Genomic DNA, 24,744 nt, shown 5'->3' on the forward strand with positions numbered 1-24,744 from the left:
CTGGGGAATTGCCAGCTGTAGCATTGTCTCAGGCAGTGAGCTTACAATAAACATTTTTCAAGTGCTGTATCTGTGGGATTTTGTTGCCCTGGTTTTGCTCTTGCCCAGGAATTCCTGCAGATTATCAGATCACGTTTTTTTCTTACCTGCCCTCATTTTAAATTAAGTGTTCTGTTTTTGTTTTGCTGGATATTTTCTGCTGTTTATTCACTTCCTGGCTGTAAGGCAAACAAGGGTGGGAGCACTTTTCTTACTGGTCTCCATCCCCCTCTGCTGCCCAGACATTCACATTAAAAGAATCAGAGCAAGAGGGGATTGGGACCCATTTGAAGGAAAGAAAAAAGGAAATTAATGAAACCTTGGCAAATAGCATGTTGAAAGTCAAATTATTCTAATGATCAAAAGTCCCACTTTAGTTCCTGTCAGGAAACCTTGGGGCAATCAGAGGAAAATCCAGTGTTATCCTGAAAAAAAAAAGACATTTGAGAATAAAAAGAGCCTGCAGATGCTGAAGGGATAAGGAAGCTGCACAGAAGTGACATGAAAGAAGCAAACAACATGAACACAGCTGTTACAAAGCAAAGGGGCAAGATGCAATCATCAAAAGTTCTGATTCTTCAGCAAGAGAGGGACAGGTCTCCAGATATGAAACTTAGGTGGAGTCAGGTCCTCTTAGCAAGACAGAACCAATGTTTGCATGTATTCAAAGGATGGGTGCCAATACTCAGTAGATAAGATTCCAAAGCTAAAGTGAAGGAAACAGATGAGACAAGCCCAAAAGACTGGGACCCGAGGAGCAAAAATTAGGATCCTACTAGATTCTAGAAGGAGGGATAAACAGCTTGATGAAGTTGTGAGCTATAGTGGGCAATACAAAAATAATATATTTAGCTACTACAAATAAAGGACTCTGAGTCATACTGTTGTTTCAGAAGCTTCAGGAGGAAATGAAAATTCCAATGAATGCATACAGCGATGAGATCCAGAGACAAAGCACTTGGAGCCAAGAAGATGAAGGGGTCGGAGCATATATGCTTGATAGCCTTTCCTCCTGGTAACTCAATTAGGTCTCAGTAATGGTGGGAACTGTGTATCTGCTTGCCCATCAGAAAGCAGAAGGGGGTTCATGCTCAGCTACACCTAAGTCAGCAGAATGGGTAGGATAGAGGGAGGTGAGCCCCCCCTCCAACTCTTACTCAGACTGTCTAGTGAGAAGTCCCCTAAACATAAAGTAATTTCAAGTTTTGAGTGATAGAGAAAATCCCACTGAGTTGCTTGGGCTCTCCCTCCTCCAACCTACCAGTACTCAAATAAATAATAATTCTTCCTAAAGAGGAAAATCTTGTCCCTGAACACCCATAGCCAGAGCCTGAATCCACTTTGTAATGGGGTGGCATTTGCTTTCCACAAGCATCCCTGCCTGGTCGAGTGCACATGTCTGCATAGCCTCAATTTAAAGCCTCTTCAGCAACTCAGACCTCCAACCCAGTCACACTTGGTATGGATCAATCAAATCCCTTTCAGGTATTCATTTAACAGGGGCCCATCTAAGTGCTTTCAAGAGCGTCCCACCACAGTCCATTCCCCACTTAGACAGGGAGTGGCGCCTCCAGGACTTCCCCTCCTGGAGATAGAGACCTCATCCTTATCTCAGGACTCTACTGCCAGTCCTTCAGAATTTATTTATAATCTAATCTCACACGCTCTGCACTTGGAGCTCTCTGTGGTTCTGCTGCTTGCTCAGGAAGTCAGTCCCATAGGTCCTTTCTCCTTGAGATCTCCCATAGCACTGAGCTGTCTGGTCCTGCAGCTCCTCTTATAAGGGCATCCAGGACCCTGACTGTCCGCTTCCGCCAGCCAACATTCTAAGCCTCCCTTGGAGGACTTCACCATAGTCTACTGGGATGTGGTGTGGCAAGGCTGCAAGCCTCCAGCAGGGGGCTTCAGGGGCCAGTATGTCCCATCACACACTTCCACCAGGGTCAATCCAGAGTTAATTTCAGTGGATCATTTCCAGAGCTACCCCAGCATCACTGAGCTCACAATCAGATCCTCAGTCATCTGATATGGGGAATGTTATTCCTTCCCTCTCCTCTATATTTTCCTGCAATCTGTAATGCCTTTCAATAAACGTGTTACAATGTGCTATTTACGAGTCTGCCACTTTATGACCTTTGTATGCCTTCCCTCCCTGCCCTTCCCCTATCCCCTCATAGTACGGGAATTTCACAAATCACTACAGATTAGTCTCATCTAACATAGTTACATGCATCACCTAAATACCCTCTTCAAAAACTGCCTTTCACCGCAAGGACAAAAGAAAAGAGAAAGAGACTCCTGCCGGCTGGTCTGCTTCTTGGCCTGCACAGAGTATATGTGAGGAAAAACTCCAGATGCAGCAGTATATTGATCTAAATTAAACACACACACAAAATCTAATTGAACTGACAGGGAACTGGTATTTAAAGGCAGAAAATTAGGGCTGTTAATACAATAATGAGCAGTTGTGCTTACTGTCTGTGCCTCTGACATTTCATATTGTCATCCCACCAGTTAATCACTGCCTCTCCCCCTATTGTGGGAGCTAATGTGTTTTCATCCATTCACCCAACAAGGTAGCTCTCCCATTGTTTGACAGTTACTAATATATTCTACCTGTTAATGAGGCACCAGGCCAGAGCAGCACAGATGATGGAGTTAATAAGTGTGTGTCTGTCCACAAGGATCACTTTGCTGTAGGCTCAACTCCTCCTCTTTCAGGTCTATTTAGACCCACACACTTGGCTTGATCCCCTCTCACATGGTCTGAATCAGAAGTTAAACCACTGAAACCAACAGAGCTCCACTACTGCAAAAAAGAGGAGGATCAGAGGAGTGTGAACTGGGGGTTAGAGCACAGGATGGACAGTCAAGACTCCTGGATCCTACTCTTCTATGTGATTTTGTCCAGCGCCTGCCACAGAGCAGCTGCTGAGGCAGTTGCAGTTGCAGTACACAGCGTTAGCTTTTCACATTGTTCTGTTTAAACATCTATTTACCACTAGCTCTTGAAGTATTATGGGCATTGAACAAAATAGGGGGCTTAAGTTTTTTCAGATTTGTGACATGTTTGCATGCTCCATTGTCTTCAGTGGTAACTGCAGGTGGTGGGGGGCCTCTGACAGTCAGGTCCCTCAGGCTTTTATTTTTTAATGTGCTGTGTAGTATTTATGAGATTGCTGAGCAGCTGACTCTGGTCAGCTAAACACGAGGTGATATACGATTATCATAATACTTCATACTAGGATTATACAGTCTTTTTAATTCAAGGATCTCAAAGCACTCAAAAGTGAATAAATATTACCCTCATTTTACAGATGGTGACACTGAGGTACTCAGAAAATAAGTGAATTTCCCATGTTCATACAGTCAATCAGTGGCAGAGTTGGGACCAGCGCCCATAAATCCTACTACCCAGTCTCCTGCTGTAACATTTCTTGTTTTCACCAACAGAGGCAGCATGGTGGGACTGCGTTTCCCACTCATGGGGATTTGTTTGCTCTAGCCATCTTTCACGCTAACTTGTGAGCAGATTGTCTCCATGGCTTTTCCAATAAACTTGGTTTAATCGCTTGAATGGATTCTTGACAGCAATACTGTAACAGAAAAGGGCAGCATCCTTTCATAGGGCAGCCCCCCTGAGATCTTTCACTGACTCACAGCCTTTGAAATAAATGTTGCATTATCCAGAGCAAATCCTTCAATGAACTTCCTGCCAGAGATATATAGCACAGTACATACCTACCTTGGCACCACCAACGGGTGGGTGCATATACCAAAGTGACTTCCTACTTCCATCCTTATCAACACCCAAGAAGGGACAGGGCCATTGCACTTCTCGCTTCACGGTGAGGGTCCGTAGAGTTGACTGATCTCCATTGTCCAAATGGAGAGAAGGAAATTCAGAGAGAGATGGAAGAGACGTCCCAGTGGCAGCTACCATGAAAAACAAAGCAAAAGGAACTAGATCACGGGGGAGAAGGAATTGGCTGTGGAGTATCTCAGGCCTACACAGCTAGTTTGAATTGATCACAGGCTGATAGAAAGCATAACTACACATTGTTACCGGGAACACAAAAACACACATACTGGGTCAGAGCAAAGGTTCACCTAGGCCAGTACCATATCCTGTCTTCCAATACTGGCCTATGCCAGAGGGAATGAAAAGAACAGGTAAACATTAACTGATCCATTCCTAATCACCCATTCCCAGCTTCTGGCAAACAGAGGCTCAGGAAACCATCTCCCCCCATCCTGGCTAATAGGCATTGATGGATCTATCCTCTACAAATTTATCTAATTCTCTTTTGAACTCTGTTACAGTCCTGGCCTTCACAACATACTCCGGCAAAGCGTTCCCCAAACTGACTGAGCACCGTGTGAAGAAATACTTCCTTTTGTTTGTTTTAAACCAGCTGCCTACTCATTTAATTGAGTGATCCCTAGTTTTTGTGCTATAAGAAGGAGTAAATTACACTTCCTTATTTATTTTCCCCACACCAATCATGATTTTAGAGACGTCTATCATATCCTGCACCTTAGTCATCTCTTTTCCAAATGGAGAAGTCCCAGTATTATTAATCTGTCCTCATATGGATCCTGTTTCATATGCCTATTTTTTGCCCTTTTCTGTAACTTTTCCAATTTGAATATATATTTTGAGATGGGGCAACCACATCTACTCTTGCTATAATGTGACTGTACCATGGATTTATATAGAAGCAATATGATATTTTGTATCTCGTTATCTATCCCCTTCATAATGATTCCCAACCTCCTGTTTGGTGACTGCTACTGTACATTGAGTGGATGTTTCCAGAGAATTTTCCACAGTGACTAGAAAATCTGTTTCTTGAGTGGTAACAACTAATTTACACCCCATCATTTTATATGTATCGTTAGGATTATACTTTCCAGTCTGCATTACTTCGCATTTATCAGCATTGAATTTCATGTGCCATCTTTTTGCCATCACCCAGTTTTGTGAAATTCTTTTGCGACTTGTCACACTTTACTTTAGACTTAACCATCTTGAGTAGTTTTGTATCATCTGCAAATTTTGCCACCCTCACTGTTCAGCCTTTTTTCAGATCATTTATGAATATATTGAATAGTAATGGCCCCAGCACAGACATGTGGGGACACCACTATTTACCTCTCTCCATTTTGAAAATGGATTATTTATACCTACCATTTGTTTTCGATATTTAACTAGTTACTGACCCATGAGAGAACCTTCCTTCTTAAAAAGTGCCACAGTGTGTTAAAAACAACCAGGTAAAAGAAGCAGTCAGAGAGAGAAAGGCATGGTTTAAAAAAGGATAAGTTAAATCCTAGTGAGAAAAATAGAAAGAATTCTGTCAAATGAAGTGTAAAAATGTAATTAGGAAGGCCAAAAAGGACTTCAAAGAACAGTTAGCCAAAAAAAAAAGGCGGGGGAGGTAAATCAGAAGAGGAAGCCTGCTGAACAAACACTGGGGCCATTGATTGATCAAGATGTTAAGGTGCTCAAGGACAATAATACCATTGTGGAGAATGAACTCTTTGCATCAATCTTCATGGCTGAGGATGTTAGGAAAAGTCCCAAACCTGAGTCATTCTTTTTCGGTGACAAATCTGAAGAATTGATCCAAACTGAGGTATCATTAGTGAAGGTTTTGGAACAAATTAATAAACTAAACAGTAACTAGTCACCAGGAGCAGATAATACTCACCCAAGAGTTCTGAAAGAACTCAAACGTGAAATTATGGAACTACTGACTGGTTTGTAATATATCCTTTAAATCATCTTTGGTACCAAATGATTGAAAGATAGCTAATATGATGCCAATCTTTAAAAAGAGCACTAGAAGTGATCCTGGCAATTACAGACTGGTAAGTCTAACTTCAGTACCGGACAAATCAGTTGAAATCAGGGTTTTTGTTGTGGCGATACATGCCAGCACCATGTACTAGCACCTCCTTGCCAGGGTTCCTGCAACTGGGGCTGCTGGTAGGGCTCAGCGCCCCAGCCAGTCCCCAGCTGTGGAGCTGCCAGAGCTCCTGCCACCCCACAGCAGTGCAGGTCCAGGAGCTGGAGCTCCCACAGGCTCCAAAGCAGAGTGGAGCAGGAGCTGGAGTCCCAGCCAGCCTGCAGCAGCACAGGGCCATGAGCTGGAGCCCCCATCACCCCACAGCAGTGCAGGGCTGGAAGCTGGTGCCCCCACTGCCCTCCAGCAGTGTAGGGCTGGTAGCCAGAGCCCCCACTGGCCCCACAGCAGAGCAGGGGCTGAGAGGCTCCCATGGGGCTGGGAGCCAAAGACCCAATGCCCCACAGCAGTGTGGGGCTGGGAGGCAGAGCCCCTGCTCACCCCAAAGCAGCAGGTGCTGGAAGCTGGAGGCCCCACCGCCCCTCTGGCAGCCCCAGCCATGGGAACCAGGTATGGGGGAGGTGCAGAGCCATACCAGTTAATCTTCTTTTTCTACAGAAAAAGCACTGCTTGAAACTATAGTAAAAAAAAAACAGAATTGTTGGACATATGGATGTTTGTAATTTGTTGGGGAAAAGTCAAAATGGTTTCTTGTAAAAGGAATACATGCCTCACCAATCTACTACAATTCTCTGAGGGGGTCAAAAACCACATGGACAACAGGGACACAGTGGAAATCGTGTACTTAGATTTCCAGGAAAACCTCTGACAATTTCCCTCATCAAAGGCTCTTCAGCAAAGTATGCAGTCAGGGGACAAGAGGCAAGGTCCTCTCATGGATTGATAATGGGCTGAAAGAAATGAAATAAAAGGACAGAAATAAATGGTCAGTTTAAGAATGGGGAGGGGTTACTAGCGGTATCTTGTAGGGTCCATACTGGAACCTAACCCATTCAACATTTTCATAAGCATTCTGGAGAAAGGGGTAAATAATGAGGTGGCAAAATTTGCAGATGGTACTAAACTGCTCAAGATAGTTACGTTCAAATCAGACTACGAAGAACTTCAAGAGGCTCTCACAAAACTTGGTGAGCAGGCAACAAAATAGCAAATGAATGTTGATAAATGCAAAGCAATGCATATAGGAACATATAATCCCAAATGTATGTGTGAAACGATGGGCACTAAATTCGATATAATCACTCAGGAGAGATCTTGGAGTCATTTTGGATAGTTCTCTGAAAGTATCCATTCAATGCGCAGCAGCAGCATTAAAAAAAGCAAACAGAATGTGAGGTATCGTTTAAAAAAGTAGAGAATAAGACAGAGAATATCTCATTGCCTCTATATAAATCCGTGGTACGCCCACATCTTGAATACTGCATGCAGATGTGGTCGAGTCATCTCAAAAAATATATCTTGGCATTGGAAAAAGTTCAGAAAAGGACAACAAAAATGATTAGGGGTTTGGAACAGCTGTCATATAAGGGGAGATTTAAAAGACTGGGACTTTTCATCTTAGAAAAGAGGAGACTAAAGGGGAATATGATAGAGGTCTATAAAATCACGACTGGTGTGGAGAAAGTAAATAAGAAAAAGTTATTTACTTGTTTCCATAACACAAGAATGAGGAGTCACCAAATGAAATTAATAGGTAGCAAGTTTAAAACAAACAAAATCAAGTATTTCTTCCCAAAATGCACAGTCAACCTGTGGAACACCTTGACAGAGGATGTTGTGAAAACCAGCACTTTAACAGGGTTCAAAAACAAGGAGATAAATTAATAAAGGATAGGTCCAACAATGTATAATAGCCAGGATGTCTAGGAATGATGTCCCTAACCTCTGTTTGTCAGAAGCTGGAAATGGATCCCTTGATGATTACCTGTTCTATTCACTCCCTCTGGGCCATCTGGCTCTGACCACTGGTGGAAGACAGGATAGTGCGCTAGATGGACTTTCGGTCTGACCCCTATTGGCCATTCTCATGTTACCTCATGACAGCTTACTTTGCTAAAGATCCTTGTTTGAGGGACGTTCAAAGGCTTTCTGTAAGTTTACATACATTTGATGGCTGTTCAGTATTTAGTGTGAAGTGACTCTGGGTCTCAGTCCATTCCTTGGGCACTAGTTGCCCACTGTCAGCCAAGAGGCCAAGGACTGCCACAGAGACTAATCTCCAGCTCACTGCTAAGCCACAATGGAAAGAGAATTTGCCCTGTTGCTGCACATGCTGTACCTATTGTGGAAATTAAAAACAAAAAAACCCTCAATCTCCACAGCTGTCAAGCCTCTGTTAACAAAAAAAGTCAATGGATACTACCAAATCTATCCATTCCAGATTTTTCTCGGCTGGTGTCTACTATAGCAACATAGTTGACTTTACCAGAAGACCTGACTGAATGGCAAGAAATGCCCAGGAGACCAGGATGAGCAATAGGAGAATTTTTCACTATGCTATTCATATTTCCACTCTATTTATTGCTAATGTAAACAAAACTCACTAATTTCCTTGTGCTCATACCCTAAAGCTCCTTGCTTTGCAAGCCAGCTTCATCTTAGGAAACAACCATTGCTCTACTGCACCAGGGCTCCATCTAGCCCACTATCTAGGCTGTGATATTGAGCAGCTGCAGATGTTTCAGAAGATGATGCAGGAAACCCTGCAGTGGATACTTTTACAATAACCTGCCTTCACACAGAAGACGTTTCTTCCTAACCATTATTTGTGAAAGGTTGACTTATGCCATGGAACGAGAGGATCTATGTTCCTTCTCATGTAATTGTGAATGTTGCTGTTGTTCATATTTTGATCCAATCTTTCTTTCTTAATCCCGCTTAGCTCCTTCCCTCAATGATATCTTGTGGAAACTCGTTTTGCGAATAATTATGCATTGTATTAAAAAAGAGAGAGAGAGAGAGAGATTTCCTTACACCAGTTTATAATGTGTTGCTTTTCAGTTTAATTCATTACTTCTTCATTATTCTATAGTGAAAGAAATTAAATAGGAGCATCCAATTTACCCTCCTTAGACCATTCCGTATTTTGTATCTGTCTATCACTTCCCCTCTTAATCATCTCTCAATAATAAACTCTGACAGTCTTTTCAGTCTCTCTTCGCTCAGAACTCTGTCCTGGCCTCCGATCATTCTTGTCACCTTTCTCTGAACCACCTATATTTCTGTGAGCTCCTATTTGAGATTGAGTGTCCAAAAGAGAACACAGCATTCCAGGTGAGGCCATGCCCACTATTTACATAATGGCATTCTCGTATTCTCTCAAATGTTTTTTCTCCCATTTCTAATAGATCCTAGCACTTTGCTGACTTTGTTTTAGCATCACAACATATTATGTACAGAGTACTACTTATATTGAGCTTTTTCTTCAATTAAGGCAGAGCACAAATGCATGAATGAATAGTTTGAATGACCTGCCCCTCTTCCTGCTTAACAATGGACCCATAATCCTTTACAGACTATTTGCTTTGTGCCCATTAGTGATGTCTCTCTGTGTCCATTACCAATTGTCTCTCTCCATTTGCCTGTCGAATACGCTTCCAAGTTCCACTATCTAGTTCTGAGGATGTTTGGGTACCCCAGAGACCCAGTCTGACCTCCTCAGTCCCTTTGCATACTGATTCTGGAAGGATGGGTATTTTGTTCCAGTTTCTGTACACAGCCATCAGCAACAGCTCAAAGCTGGGCCAGTTGGAGCATTCTTTGCTTTCCCCACTGTCATTTTCAGTAAACCCACTGACGCAGGCTGGAGCTGCTGGAAACTAGTTTTGAAGCCAAACTCTCCTGTAGCCAGAGACAGGCTGTTTGCTTCAGACCTAGAGACAAAATAAATCTCTCTCCCTCGAGAGAGGAGCAATATTAGTGGGTGACATTCAGGCTCCTGCAGGGAGGAGGAATCAGTCAAATAGCCCGGCTGCTGCTGCTGCTGCTGCCAGGGCAGCTTGAGCTAGTCGGGTTTCGCTTCAGTGACTTGGGATGATAAAATCCAGAGGACAGTCAGCAAAGGCCATTGTACAAGCAGGGACAGCAGAAATATTGTTTGACAGAGAGAGGGAGGAAAGCAAGGTGTGGGGGGAAGCAGGAAAGGGTGCTGACTCAGCAGCACTGGAGTGACAGCACCACAGAGAGCATTCGCACACCTCTCCAGGGGAGATGGCCCGTCTAGAGGCATGTTGTGTAAATATGCTCTCTTCACCTCCTGCAAACTGGTCCCCCAGGCTCTATGCACTATTTCCAGGCTGAGGTTGAGGGAATGGGGAGAGAAGGACCATACTGTCTGAGATGGGGTGAATTCATGGGTGAATTCGTTGTTTTACCAGTCATGCACCTTTTTTTCAGGGCTATGCTCCTGACTCTCTGAAATGGAAGGTGTGTTGGGGTATAAGTGGGGTGTGTAGAATTAGAGACCCCCTCAGTGGGCAACTCATCCCTCTCTTTTCCATTATGTCAAGACTGACCTGAGTATCCCCAAACCATCCTCTGACAGGCAGATGTCAGGTCCCAGCCTCCAGGCAAGTCTACCAACTTCCAGAGCAACAACTACTTCACCTGAAGCATTCAGAGACAGGTGGTTTTCTTGAGCCCTTCCAGGGCCAGAACTGAGGGTCGCACTGGCTCCCATTGAGCAGCTGGTAATTTCTCCTTCCAAATAGGTACAGTTCCCTTTCCTAGCTTTACACAGGGATGTCAGCTCACCATTTTTAAAGCTACAAGGCTTGATAATCATTCAGTGCTGGTGCTTGCCCATTGTACCCCTAATCAGGAACATATTGGGGGTCCTTCATAAAATGCATACATTAATCGAGACTCTCTTGAGGTGCTCAGGGCCCTAAGCAATTGCTTAGTCCGCTTATGCCTGGCACTAGCTCTGTTCTCGTTTACAGTAGGATCCCTTTCAACCACCCTGACAAAGTAAAAAGGCCTTTAAATAGGAGCAATTGATGTGACCTTTAAGGCCTCTTTACACTATCAAAGTGCTGTAAAGGGAGCTTAGTGTACATGTGAATCAATCTCATGACAATCTTATATACAGGACACCAGTTAGTGGCCTGGCACTAATTTAAATCCACCCAAGGCCTTCAGCTTGGGTAATTTAAAGGAAAAGGGAAAAGAGAAATTCCACATTTGGGGAAACAAAGAAAGAACTGTTATTCTGACAGGAGATTTTAAAAATACCACCAAAAAGGTGGCTATTTGAAGCCGCTGAGGGGTTTGGAGCGTTAAGACGAGTCACATGGAGATGAATGGCTGGGTCAGCAATCCGGTTCTCAGTAGGTGCTAAAATTCATCAGGGCATACTAGAAAGGCATCACTTGGACTCCAGATATGTATGGCATATTTATAGCCTGATTTTGTAGGAAGTCTTTTTGAATTTGTATGAACTGCACAGAGACCCAGTGGATTACTGAGAGTTATCCTTCCAGCATAAGATAAATTAGTTTCATAGACGATGTAAGCAAATATGTCAAGCAATTACTTGGTACAGCCAGCAGAAGCAGTTGATCACAGTACTGTGGAGGTTTTTTTTTATGAACAACGTTAGTGTAACCACCCATGAGTGCACTCAAACATGGGACCGCTCGAGTTTAATACATGAGCCTCTATAGTTTGAGCTAAAAAACAGCCGGATCTCAGCTAAGGCTGTAGAGGAGATTTATTCTGTCTCTAAGTGGTCTTGGTGCCACTACATGGGAAAGTAAAGCATACCCTCTAGGCATGTGGGTTTCATTAGCTCAAAACATTGGCTCAATCTGGGTAACCTGATGAAGCTGGTTAGTTATGTGTTTATTTATTTTATTGCAAAAGCATGTGCTGCAAGAGCAGCAAAGTTGTGAGCAATGTTGTGCTTTTTGTCCTTTTTAGGTTCCTGACAGGTATCCAAAGCACCAAACTGAACAGCTAGCCTGCCAGGCATGGCAATATCATTGGGTTGTGCATGCTCTACAGAGCTTTCTGTCATCTATTCACTGCCATGAGCAGCAACTCATTCCTGACCTCTCCTCTTGTGCGTGCAGGGGCAAATCAGTAGATACAATTTCTGTGTGTGCAGCACTAAGTAGTGGATTCACCCAGTGTCACAGAAGAGGAGTTATTCTGTAACAGGGCTGCCTGCGTGGCCCACAGAACAATTCTGTAGCCTCCAGAACACAGAGCTCTTGCCTTCTTGGCCTGTCAATTGCCCCACTCTCTAAATAATTATGGATTTTATCATCAGTTTAATTTTTGAGGGCCAAGGATGAATCTCCAAAATACCCACCCAGATAAACCAATGTCGATCAGAGTATAAGACTGGAGTCTGTGCATGCTGTGTTGAACTGACCGCCTCAGAGACACCACCGGTATGTAGGAGGTCTCAGGTGCAGTGGTCTGAGACTTTTCAAAAGAGGATCATGAGAAATGGGAAGAGAAGCACAGGAGAAAAATGTTCATTTAGTGGTCACTTGTACTGATCACCCTCTTGCCTACCATCCAGCTCACTAGTGTCTGCCATGTGCCACTTGTCAACTCCTTTATCAGCAATGAAAGCAGCTGAGACACAAGAGGGTCAGCCAAGTGGCAGCATCACCTCATAATTAACTAAATCATCTCTCACCTGTAGCACTAGGATAGGGCTGAGAGAGAGATGTGGCAGCTTGGAGTGAAATTGGAGGTGACTTTCTGCAGCTTACCCTCCAGTTATTAGTGAAGGAAAGGAGATGGGAGTGGGGTGTCCTCAAGGAAGGAAAGTGGATCTGCCTAGAACTGCTTAGCTCCTGCTGTCTTAGGAGGTGTCATTGGGATTTTGACTCATCGTGCAGAACTGCTGTTGACCTTTAGACCATAGGGGCCTCAGTTAGCATCTCAGCTGCAGCGAAGGATAAGTAGCAGCTCTCCTTTGTGGTTGTGTCCTTTCTGTGTTGAGTCACCAACAAACTGTTAGGCAGGAAAGGAGTAAATTCCACTATCTTGGCTCTGGGACATGAACCCACACAAATGGTCTGCTTCCCTGGCTTTCTGTCCCAAATAAACTGGCTGGGAGCAAAGGAGAGGAATTTGAGATCTCAGGAAAGCTGCTTATAAGCTCTAACCCCTATTATTTCCTTTCTGTACGGCCTCCGATCTCAATGGATAGAAAAAGCCTGTTATAAAGTATACACAATATATAGAAGTCCCTTCACACATCATACAGTCATCTCTAGGGAGTGGAGATTAGGTGTAGCAGCTGCTCCACAACACACAGCAGCTTAAGATCAGAAACAAAGACCGGATCTTCCAAAAAAACAGAAGTAGCAGGGATAGAATTAGACGAGAATATCAATATCCTTAACTTTTGGGTGGAGTCCTTTGGGACTGTAACAAACTGAAGAGACTAGTGGTTTTGCTTTTTAACCTCTCCTCCATTAAAGGGTGCCTTTAGCTGCTTAGCACCCTCATGCTGTCATGCCAAAACATTAATTTGGTAGTGACTCAAAGGACCCTGCATGCCTCACACTGACTGAATTTCCACCACGACTTCCTGCAGCACCTGTTTTTTCCCTAAGGGGTCTCCCATCCAAGTACTGATGCAGACAAATTCTGCATGGCTGGGGGACAGGGGGCGTGACGAGAGCAGAGCTCAAAAGGGCACAGTTGCTACTACACACATCATAGAGCATTCAGAGGCTACAGTACTGATCACCGCAGAAATGCCTACAAAGAAATAATCTGTCTTCTCTCATATAGCTTCTTCCCTTCCCAGCTGACACTGGCCACAAGTATCTCCTGCTTCCCAGACATGTCTGGCCCAAGCAGCCAAACCATTGTTCACTAGCTGCAGTAGCCCTGACACTACGACACTCTGCAACTGCCCCAATCTAATGGTTTGAGATCCTGGAAAGGTTACATGGGATGAGCTAGTGAGATCAGCAGCCAGAAAATCATTCCTGAAAGGCCCCCTGGACAAAGAGCTGAGGATGGGTACCCATTATTCAGTTTGATCTCCCCAGCAGGGTTATCCTTCAGTCTGGGAAACCTCCTTGCAGTCTCAGAGCTGCCACTTGGCTTTTGCTATTTCCCCAGTCATACCTGACTAGCTAAAAGTTTTATCAGCCACAGCCATAAATTACCATGACAGTTCCTAGAGACATTCAGCCCTTTTGTCTCCTGCTCATTTCCTCTCTGTCCCTCACCATTGATCAAACCTGCAGAGTTTCAGACTGTTCAAAAACAAGAACAAAGAGGACTCCAACTCCAGTTAATTGAGACATAGAGAATGTTGTGAAGCATTTGCAGTGTGTGTGCTCCGCATAATTAAATCAACTTCTTGATATTTCTGATAATTTTGATGTCTGTTTTTTTTAAGCCAGCAATATGAGTAATGTCCGCAGTGGTGTGCTGCCATTTCAAGGCTGCAAATATCCCAAAACTCTCTTACAAGAAGTGGGCTCAAGTTTCTGCTTGCAAAGAGTGAGAAGACCACAAGATGTACTATTAATCAATGGGTAATTCAATAAGTCTTTGGCGGGGGGATCTCAGAGCTTGGCTCATGGCAAATATGATATCCCCCATGGAATGTAAGAAGTATTTGTATTATATGCGCTTTGTACCTGAGAGCAGAGAAGAACGACTGAGTGGGAGGGGGACAGAGGCCTGAAATGGTATCATTATACTGTCTCAAGGTCACTGAGGGGGTCTGACGAGGAAGAAAAAGCAGTGAAAGCCCATGCTTTTCCAATATGCAGCTCATGGGCTGTAACAGGCCCTGACAGGCTGAAGCTGGAGAGCAGGAGTTATGTTTCAATCCATTAATCCCCAGCCTGACTTCCAATGTCAAAGAACTGTTGAGGGTACCTTTTCATGCAGAGGTTCCTGAACCAAAAGGTCAGAGACCTCTAGGTGAGCTTTGAACTAGAGGATTGTAACCTACAGAAGGCTACCTCCAGCAAAAAAAAAAAACACACACAAAAAAAAAACCACGACAATGCACTCATCCCTCACTATACGAGCACAGTTGGTTCCCAACTTTCTGCTCAAAGGTGAAAACTCATAAGAGGGATGCCAAATTACGATTAAATACACGTTAAAGTCTGTGAGTGGTTCCTCGTGCTCCTAACTGGGGCAAGGAGTGGCAGCAGGTGTGCTGCTTTTGAAAGGTAAGTGAACCTTGGGTGGGGGGGGCGGTTGGAAAAGGTTAAAGGCTGAGGGTAGCTTGGGGCCACGAGCAGGAGGGAGGGTTAAAACCTGGTGATGGCGCTGGTCGAGGAGGTGGCGGCTGGTTCCTGGCTGCAGCAGCGGTACCTGTTGGGGGTGCAGTGGGCCGGGAGGTTCATGGACCAGGCTGGGGTGGGTGTTGGGAGTGGGCAGGGCTGGGGGTGTGCAGGGAGTTGTGAGCTGGGGGTGTTGGGAGTGGGCCAGGCCAGGGCTGCGGGTCTCCCAACCCCCCTGCCAGGGACCCCACAGCTGGCTCATATAAGCAGGGGAAGTTCACTCTTTTGGTGAGCAAAGGTACATATGTATGTATGTGTATCCCTTGTTTTAGCAAGTACTCGTAAGTCAAGTACTCATTAAATAAGCAATGAGTGTAGCATCGTATATTTCTTGAGGGCCCTTATTCCCAAAGGATGCCAAAGTCCTTTGCAAGCATACAGGAATTGCTGAACTGAGCAAAGAAGTGCAGGTATTTGTGGAGGAACACACTACAGCTGTTTAACAGCAACGCCACTCAGTCTTGGATGGAAGGTGAAGAAGCAGCCTGTGATGCCTTTGAACCAGCAGGAAGAGTTGAGATAATCAGAATGTTACAAATGAACCAGGACTCCACAGCCGAATCCGAAACTCTTGTGAATATTTGCGAAAGGGTCTCTATTTCCTGGGACTGGTTACGGCCTCAGGCTAGACTCTCACTCTGCCAGGCCACAGGTGGATTCAAAGGGGGAGTCGGCATGAGTTAGCATAGCCCAGATGCAAAGCACTGTGAGTCAAACCCTGGGTTCCTTCCAGTCACAGCTCAGCAAGTCACATTGACCAACACTTCCAAAGCTTAGCACCTAGAGAAATGTTGGCTTCTGAAGCGGTGGCCTGAATGTCAAAAGTGCTGAGCTCCCTCTTTAATGGGATCAGAATCAGTCCCATGGCAACTAAGACAACAGGACAGAGTGAGGCCTTTGCTGGCTTGGGTTTTCTGTTCCCCTCCAAGAGGGTCTAGTAAGGGCAACACAACCCAGCTGACTCTAGTCGACCCACACAGAACACCACCACACCCAGGTGAGCAGCTGCAGACACCACCTGCAGCACTGTATGGAGACTCTGCTTCTGCTTGGTTGTGCAAGGGGAAGCTCCAGATCACAGCAGCAGGAAGAGGACCTCCGGGGAGATCAGGCCATAGGGTTGACATGCGAGGTGACTTGCCTGGCCTGTTCAAAGGACATACAAAGCCCAGTGTTCAGTCTGTGGACCAGTGCAGTCATCAGCTGCTGAAGTGATCAGGTACCAAGAAAGTAATTGTTGGTACCAAGAAAGTAACTGTTCCTTACAAACTTGTTTGGGGATTAGTGTTCAAATTTTCCAGTCTTCTCACCAGGCCCCCAAGTCAGGCCAAGTGAATAATCTCCAGATAACAGAAATAAAAAATAGAACAATCAAGAAACCATGCTGAACAACAAGTGTATTGAATTGAACAGCCCTTATCTACTTCAATAAGGGCCAGAAGGCTTGGAAAACTTGCAGAAGCCTGACACGAGAGGAGTTTACCAGGCGTTGCATGCTGCTCATAGGCACTGCAATGAAGAGACCACATTCTGCCTCGATATTCCAAAAATATCGAGGGTCAAAGGCTTATGCCAAGTAATGAGATTTAGAAATAAAACCCAGCAGCCTGGGCAGTTCCATGCAGGGCCACAGTTTCATCCAGAAACCCAAGTCATTGTCTAGAATAATTTGGAGGCTGTTTTTTTTTTTTTTTGGTCTGGTATAATCTGAATGTGTGACCCCAACCCAGTCATTAAGTAACGCAGGAGACGAAGAACAACAAGGCATCTTTGTGTAAATAAAGCCTCAGCAGATTATAAACACCTCTTCTCCATGCTGCCCATGCAATTTAAAAAGGGAAGTGGCCAAGCGCCATCCTGTTGCACGCATCTGCAGCTCTCTGTCCCCTTGAAAGTCTTCCCATGCTTTCCAGAACTCACAGACCGCCCAGCCTGTCATCCGCCTGGATCCGGGAAACACATTCCGTGTCAACACAGCACTGGATAAAAACTGAGCTCCAGAACAGACTTGTCATGACATTTACTAAACCTTTAAGAAGTTTTCCCTCATTCTGCACTAAATATCAGTTGCTTAAGATAATCTGTGAACCTGTAGAACGGTCATTAGGCACTCCCCAGCGACTAGTTAATTCACAGTAAATTACAGTCACTGCCAAAGAGATTGCAGGGAGGTTAGGAGGAGATTGGAAGCGGCAGGCAGTAAAGCACTGTACCATTTACCAAAATAAGAAAATAGAGCAATAATCAAATCTGTCTCCCTTTGAAGAACAATGGAGCTGGGAATATGGTAATTTCCAAGCTCTAGGGCCGCAGTCTCAGCTATAATAAGTGTGTGGAAGAGGCTGTTTTACAAAATGGCATTCTCTGCATGGGGTCACAGTATGTAAAAGATGTCAGTTGAAAATGGTGTCCTCCATGCTGCCTGGGGTCATGGGAAGTAGCCCATCTGCAAATGAGGTCATGCAGGGGTAAAGTTCAGGAACCACTGGTCTAGGAGATGCTACTAGGGCAGGGGATCAGTTTATGGATCACCTTTCTCATTGCACTCCCTATCAGTACCTGCCTTGGTCTGGGGAAGCTAATGGTCCAACCCATGGAACAAATTCAGTGATGAATCCTAGTCAGGAAGCACCCAAGGCATGTTGCATATACAATGATACAGAGGGGATCAGCTTTGTACATGTTCCTGAATGACAGCCCTGAGTCATTATACAAATAAAAGAAATGTGAAAGGAAAGCCATGCATCAGCCTGCTCTGCTCCATCAACAACTTCCCTGGCACCTCTTGTCCTTCTTTTCCCCCTCCCCTCTTTCTTTTTCCCCCTCCATCCCTTGCCTACCCTAATTTTCCCCGTACTTCCAACCTTTCATTCTTTATGAAGAAGGAAGAGCAGCTTTTCACCTCTCAAAACCATTGTCTTTCTGCCCAGGCAAAATCCTAGGCAAAGCCCAAGCCTAGTGGAATCTCAGGGGCCTGGGACAAAAAAAGCTTTGGGCGTGTAACATTGCTCCACTGTGGCACAGGTGAAAGGAAGGCTTGCATCACCCCTTAAATCCTTCCTCTTAGACAGAAATCCCAGGAAACTGGATGAAACCTAATGAGCTAGGACCACACACCAGATTGTACAGGCCCCACTGTGTTTGGTTCTGAAGCCAGCTTCATGGCTGCTGGAGATGTAGTGAACTCCCATTCATACAATCAAAGGCCAGATGGATTCTGTACTAGATCCACAGGGACTGGGGGGAAAGGATTCTTTGCAGAGGGGCTCGGGGGACCATTATCAATCTGTCATTATCAATCAATAAGGTTCTCCCAGGAAGCACAAAGCTCAAATTTGGAGCCTACTTTTCAGAAATATTCTACAGCTTCCTTCATTAATGAGCCATATCCCCAGAGCTTATGATCGGGACCTGGTGCTCTATCTTACAAAGGCAGGTTTGTATGGTTTTCTTGGCTGCCATGGAACTTCTAGGGGAACGGGATGGGATTCAGAGCTAGATGGTTGAGCTAGTATCCTACCCAACTCCATGGCAGGGAATCATTGGGGCATGCTATGAGGTACTGGTCACTTAGAGGTTTGGTAGTGTACCAAACAAACTACCAGCTTAGGAGACAAGCACTACAGACACTAGGTTCTTTGGTGGGTTCCCAAACATATTTATACCCTTTGAGTGACAAAGACGATCCCTTCGCCGGGGCTGCCAAAAATAAACCTTGCCAAGCTCCTTGGCACATTTGTGTAATGGCCAAAACAACCAAAAAAAAAAAGAGAGAGAGAGAACCTCAATAGGGAGACCAAACACCAGAGGCATGAAGGTAACAGCATCCTACTGCAACTCATCCCATTATCAACATGCTAGCAGATTGCAATCCTGTGTCCTGCTGCTGCTGCTGGCTTCTTGCCCACAACAGGGTGCACCCCATCCAGTTTTCAGCCTTCCTATCCCAGCTCATAGGCTGCTCACTCTCTGCCCAACCTTTCCCCCACAGCCAACTCCAAGGCTAATGGCTGCAGCCAATCCTTCCTTGAGCCAGATCCCCTATGACCTCTAGATGTCATTTCTTTCCCTTATGCTGTGGCAGTCACAGTTTGTTACTAGCTGGAAGTTGAGCTGGGGGTTAACCCAATGCTCAGTGAAGACCTGCAACAGGTTCGTTACAATCCTGATAGCCCAGTGATACTCAAACCTCAGAGACTGAGAAGCCAAGTGATTGATCAACTTTCCTCAGATGAGCCCCAGTTCTAGGAATGACAGGAGAAATGGTTAGGTTTGTATATTATTCTCACAACAAATAAGTAAGTGGATAGCAATTGGTTAATAACCTAGTAAATGCATCCTGACTGTTTAATAATTAAATCACAGAGTGTTATAATATCGTGTGCTTCAAAGAGCTACAGGAGACACGTTAAAGAGTCACTTGCAGCTTCAGAACCATCTTCAGAGTGTCACTGTGTGAGATGCTCCACAGGCCAACCAATGGGACGGGCAAAGTGACCAACTGCCCCAGGGTCTAGCAATTCAAAAAACCCCAGGGCTGCTGCTGCAGCTACTACAGCCCTGCACCACTCTGCCTCCAGGCTGCCTGTTGCCTTCATCCAAACTCTCCTTTCCACAGCTACTAAAATTTAACTGCATCAAAAAACTAATTTGTGCTGCGTTGTTTTCTACCTGAAAATATACATGTTAACCTATTGGGAAGGCTTCATTTCTGCTTCCAACCAGTATCAACAGTCAATCAGAATCTGTCAACATAGCAATTTTATCATCTCAGACTTAGGTCGCAATGCAATCACCATGGGAACCAAAATAGTAACTATGGAATAGCTGCCTTAGTAACAACAACAAATATGTGGGTATAAAATGGCAGTTGTAGTAAATTTTGGTTAACACTTTAGATTAAATAGTCGCTATATGAAACCAGGAGTTTATAAATTCAAGGGATCTCTCTGGAGAAAAGGGGCTTTTAAAGTGTTACAAATTTCTAATTTTGTTGCTGGCCATTTGTGCTTCAGGCTGAAAGTGGCATATGCGGAGAGAAAGCGGTCTTTGCTTTGACAGTGGGTTCACTTGTTTTCTGTGTAACATGTACTTATGTCCTGCCTATAGAGGCAACCTGCTTTTCTGGCACAGAGATTTCAATTGAGATGTTTAAATGCAGGGAGGAGGCTCTTAGTTTTGGAGAAATTAGATGCAACTTCTCCTTTAGTCTGCGAACTTGAACCTCCTGTGAAGTGCGGGAATAGAAACACTGAAATTGCTATACCCAAACAGACCAATGGTCCATTTAGCCCAGTATTCAGTCTCAGGTTTGGGTTATTACCTGATGCCTTACAGGAAGTAGTAAACCCCCCTGCCACATTAATGCAACTGTCCAAATACACAATGCTATATTTTGGAGACAAGGGATTTTTCCCTGAGGCCATCAGTTGATGACTTTGCTCCCTAATAAAGGATAACAAGGTCCAAAAGACCAGGCATGTTTAGGAAAAGTAAGTGTTCAGTTTTTCATTCCAGGAGCATGGGCACACTCAGAATCTTTGTCCCCTGCCTCCAACTGGAGGCACTGAAATGAAACAAAAAATTCTGGGTTTTCCTAAACATGTGTTGTCTCTAGCATCTGTCAATTCCCCTAATGCTATTCAGCACAAGTGAAATGTGAACCGTTTTAAAACAAGAGATGACAAAATGGTTAATTTCCAGGACTCCTTTTTCAATTCTGCACTGAGGTGAGGAGATGGCCTACTAAGCTAAGAATCAAGACTCCCTAGAGTTATAGGTTCAAATCCCAGCATGGTTATCTCAACCTTTCATCTTTCCAATGCAGATAAATAACATTCCATGCAATTAAAGTCACTAAGACAGTTTCAAAAAATCAGGCCTTCAGGTTATGCAAGAGCACTGAAGATCACATATTTTTTGCCATTGTAATACTTGTGCCCGAGTTACCATCTAGCCTCTATCCCTGGAATCACTTCATTTCATTAACTCTATAGCATTTATATAGAATTTGTGAAGACCTTTGGGTTAAAATAATGAGAGCAGAATAATGGTTAATATTATCACTGTTTCTTTCTAAAGTAAAAGGTGCAGCTGTCAGTGATTCATGTGTCTCAAGATTAGGATCCACTGAATTCAACAATTAGCAAACAAACAGCAAAAGTCGCTGTTCTGGAGGTCAGGTTACTGAGACAATTTGTGGCAAAAGCCAGTGGATATCAACTTCCTCTTCTAATGAACAATCCCCACAAGTGAAAAACCAATCATTTGGATTAGTATAAACAATTTCAATGACCCTTACTCTAGAAGAGCTTGTTCTAGCAAATAATGACTAGAGAGAGAACATTTATTGAAGTATAATGTTCAGGAAGGCTGTCTACATTCAGTACCTGGGGATAGGGTATTTTCAATGGAAGTCCTGTGCTTAGATTCTGCCTTCTCTGTTAGTTCTGCAGAACCTGAATGAATTGAATTTTCAGCCAGTATGGAAATATCCGTATTAAAAGTTGCACATATTCATTTTTGAGCATGTGTCTTGACACTTGTCTCTCGTGCTTGTAAAAAAAATTGTGCAACATACGTATATTCTTGCTCGGGTCCTTAACTCATTTGGAGGGTGGCTCTGGGGAAGGGATGGAGGCATGAGGGGGAAATCAGGTCAGCCTTGTGGCTGTCCAAGACTGCGTTGCTTAGCCAGTGGCTGGTGTCCAGTGGTGCTGCAGCAATGGGGCCTATGCTGCCCAGTCCTTGCTGGTGGTTCCTTCTGGGCCAACCAGGCCTGTGCTGCCCTGCTGCTGGTGCTTTCTGGATGGGACCCCAACAATTAGGGCTGCGCTGCCCAGCCCTGGCCAGTGGCTGCTCCCCGCAGGAGCTGTGGCAGCAGGGCTCCCCTCTGCTTCTGGCACTGGGGCCAAGAACTGGAGGAGAGGAGGGGTGTGGTTTGAGTTGAAGCTTTGGGGCAGGTAGCCTGATGCATGCAGAGCACCAGCTCCAGCTGGCCACTCTCTTATTCAGGCAGCCACCCCCTGCTGGTCACTCTGTAGCATAACTGTCCCCTGAAATTTCTCTCCCTTTCCGTACCCTGCCCCCACCACAACCCACTGTGGTCATTGCGAAGCATAACTGTCCCTACTATCAGACCCCTCCCTTTCTACCTAATGAGAAACAATCAGATTCCAGGCACATCCCATTGTCCTTGCACAACCAAACCTTGACCTTGCCTTAAGCAATGATAAGAGGAAGCTGCATACCAAATTTGGTGGTCTTACCATTTAGGAGGAGTTCTTGAACAAACATTCATAGATGGGTGGATGGACAGACAGATTAGTGGTTGTCCATCGATCCGATGATGACCAATCTGTGCAGATCATCTGTTACTGGTCTCATGGTGTGCCCTCTGGTGACCGTATAAGCCAATTCTAGAGGTGCACATTTTGCCGCAGGTGGTGCATGGGAAGTTTGCAATCTGTGGGTTGTGCATTGCTGATGCTCTGTGATGTCGTTCGCGTGCCTCTTGTAGACACCGGCAGCGGTCTTCCTCAAAGGCAATGCAGGTATTGCTGACTGTTGCATGCCACTGTGTTCTGTCACTGGCAGTGTCCTCAAGGTCCCTAGGTTTGACACTGCTGTACTGCAGATTGGCTTTGATGGTATCCTTGTAGCTTTTCCGTGGACGACCTATACACCGGATGCCCTGGGAGAGTTCACCATAGAGAAGCTGGCAAGGGATTCTGCTGGCATCCATGCGGCTGATATGACTGGTGCAACATAGTTTTGACTTCATAATCATCACTTCGATGCTTGTCATCTGGGCTGTCTCGAGGACCTCAAGATTGGGCACTTTGTTTTGCCAGTGGACCTTCATGATGTTACAGAGGCAGCGCATGTGGAATGCTTCGAGCTGCTCGATGTGATGCCTATATAGTGTCCATGTTTCACACCCATACAAAAGAGATGAGAGAACAACAGCTCTGTACACAAGCAGTTTTGCTGACATCCAGATATTATGGTGGTTTTGAACTTTGACACGCAGACAGCCAAGTCCCTGGCTCGCTTTGGATATTCACACGTTGATCTCATCCAGTGATCCATCACTGGATATGACACTACCCAGGTATTTAAAGTTCTCCACTACTTTAGCTGAGTGCCGTCAATGGAGATACTCGGGACAGAAGCATTTGATCCAGGTGCAAGTTGATGGAGAACTTCTGTCTTTCCAAGGCTGACAGTAAGTCCGAAAAGTTGCAAGGCCTCAGCAAACTTGTTGACAATGTGCCGAAGATCGTTTTCTGTGTGAGCCATGAGGGCACAGTCATCGGCAAAGAGTGCCTCAGAAAGGAGTTTCTGCACTGTCTTAATCTTTGCATTCACGCGACGGAACTCAAAAAGTGAACCATCATGCCAGTATTTCAAGTATATACCTCGGTCCAGATCTTCCATTGCATGGTTAAGGACGCATGCAAAGAACAGGTTAAATAAGACAGGAGTGAGAACACATCCTTGTTTCACACCGTTGGTGATGTTGAAGGGGGCTGATGTGGCTCCATCAGACAGTACTTCACCTGTCATGTCGTCATGGAAAAGGTATCTAATCTGGAGAAATTTTCTTGGGCAGCCAAGTCGTATTAGAATGGTCCAAAGGGCTTCCCTGTTGACGGTATCAAACGCCTTTGTCAGATCTATGAAGAGAGCATACAGGTGCACGTTCTGTTCAGTGCACTTCTCTTGTATTTGTCTGACAGTAAACACCATATCAGCTGTGCTCCGGCCAGGTCGAAAACCACATTGACTTTCAGGTAGATTTGCCTCAGAAATACTGGCTATTAGGCGGTTCAAGATGATGCGGGCGATGATCTTACCTCCAACGGAGAGGAGGGATATGCCTCTGTAGTTTCCACATTCTGCTTTGCTGCCTTTATTCTTGAAAAGGGAGACAATAATAGCATCGTGGAGGTCCTGTGGTATGTTTTCATCCTCCCAGATGTCGATGATCACGCTATGGAACACTGCTAGTGCTGCTTGACTTGCCACTTTATATCTCTCTGCTGGTATCCCATCTTTTCCAGGAGCTTTTCCTGAACTCATCTTTCTAACAGCTTTCTTAATCTCATCTATAGTGGGCGGAAAGTCAAGATCTGTCAGGACAAGTTGTTGTGGAATTTCATTGAGGATGTTATTATTCACGGTCAATGGTCTGTTAAGGAGGTTGCTAAAGTGTTCTCGCCATCTTTCATTGATGCCCTCTTTGTCTTTGACCAGCGTTGTGTTGTCTGATGAGAGCAATGGAGTAGTCCTTGGTTTAGAAGGTCCATAGACAGTCTTAATAGCACTAAAGAACATCTTTGAGTTGTGCGTCTCAGCACAGTGCTCAATTTCTTTGGCTTTGCTCTCCCACTAGCTGTTTTGTATCTGGTGAAGGTCTTTCTGTGTTTTGCCCTGAAGGTGCTTGAAATGGTCCCATTTGGAGGCTGAGGAGAGGTCATTCTGCCATTCAATAAAGGCTTTTCTCTTTACTTCCAGTGCTAAACATATTTCTTCTTGGTTCTCATCGAACC

This window comes from Carettochelys insculpta, chromosome 3 (assembly GCF_033958435.1).
Source record: "Carettochelys insculpta isolate YL-2023 chromosome 3, ASM3395843v1, whole genome shotgun sequence".
Classification (NCBI taxonomy): domain Eukaryota; kingdom Metazoa; phylum Chordata; order Testudines; family Carettochelyidae; genus Carettochelys; species Carettochelys insculpta.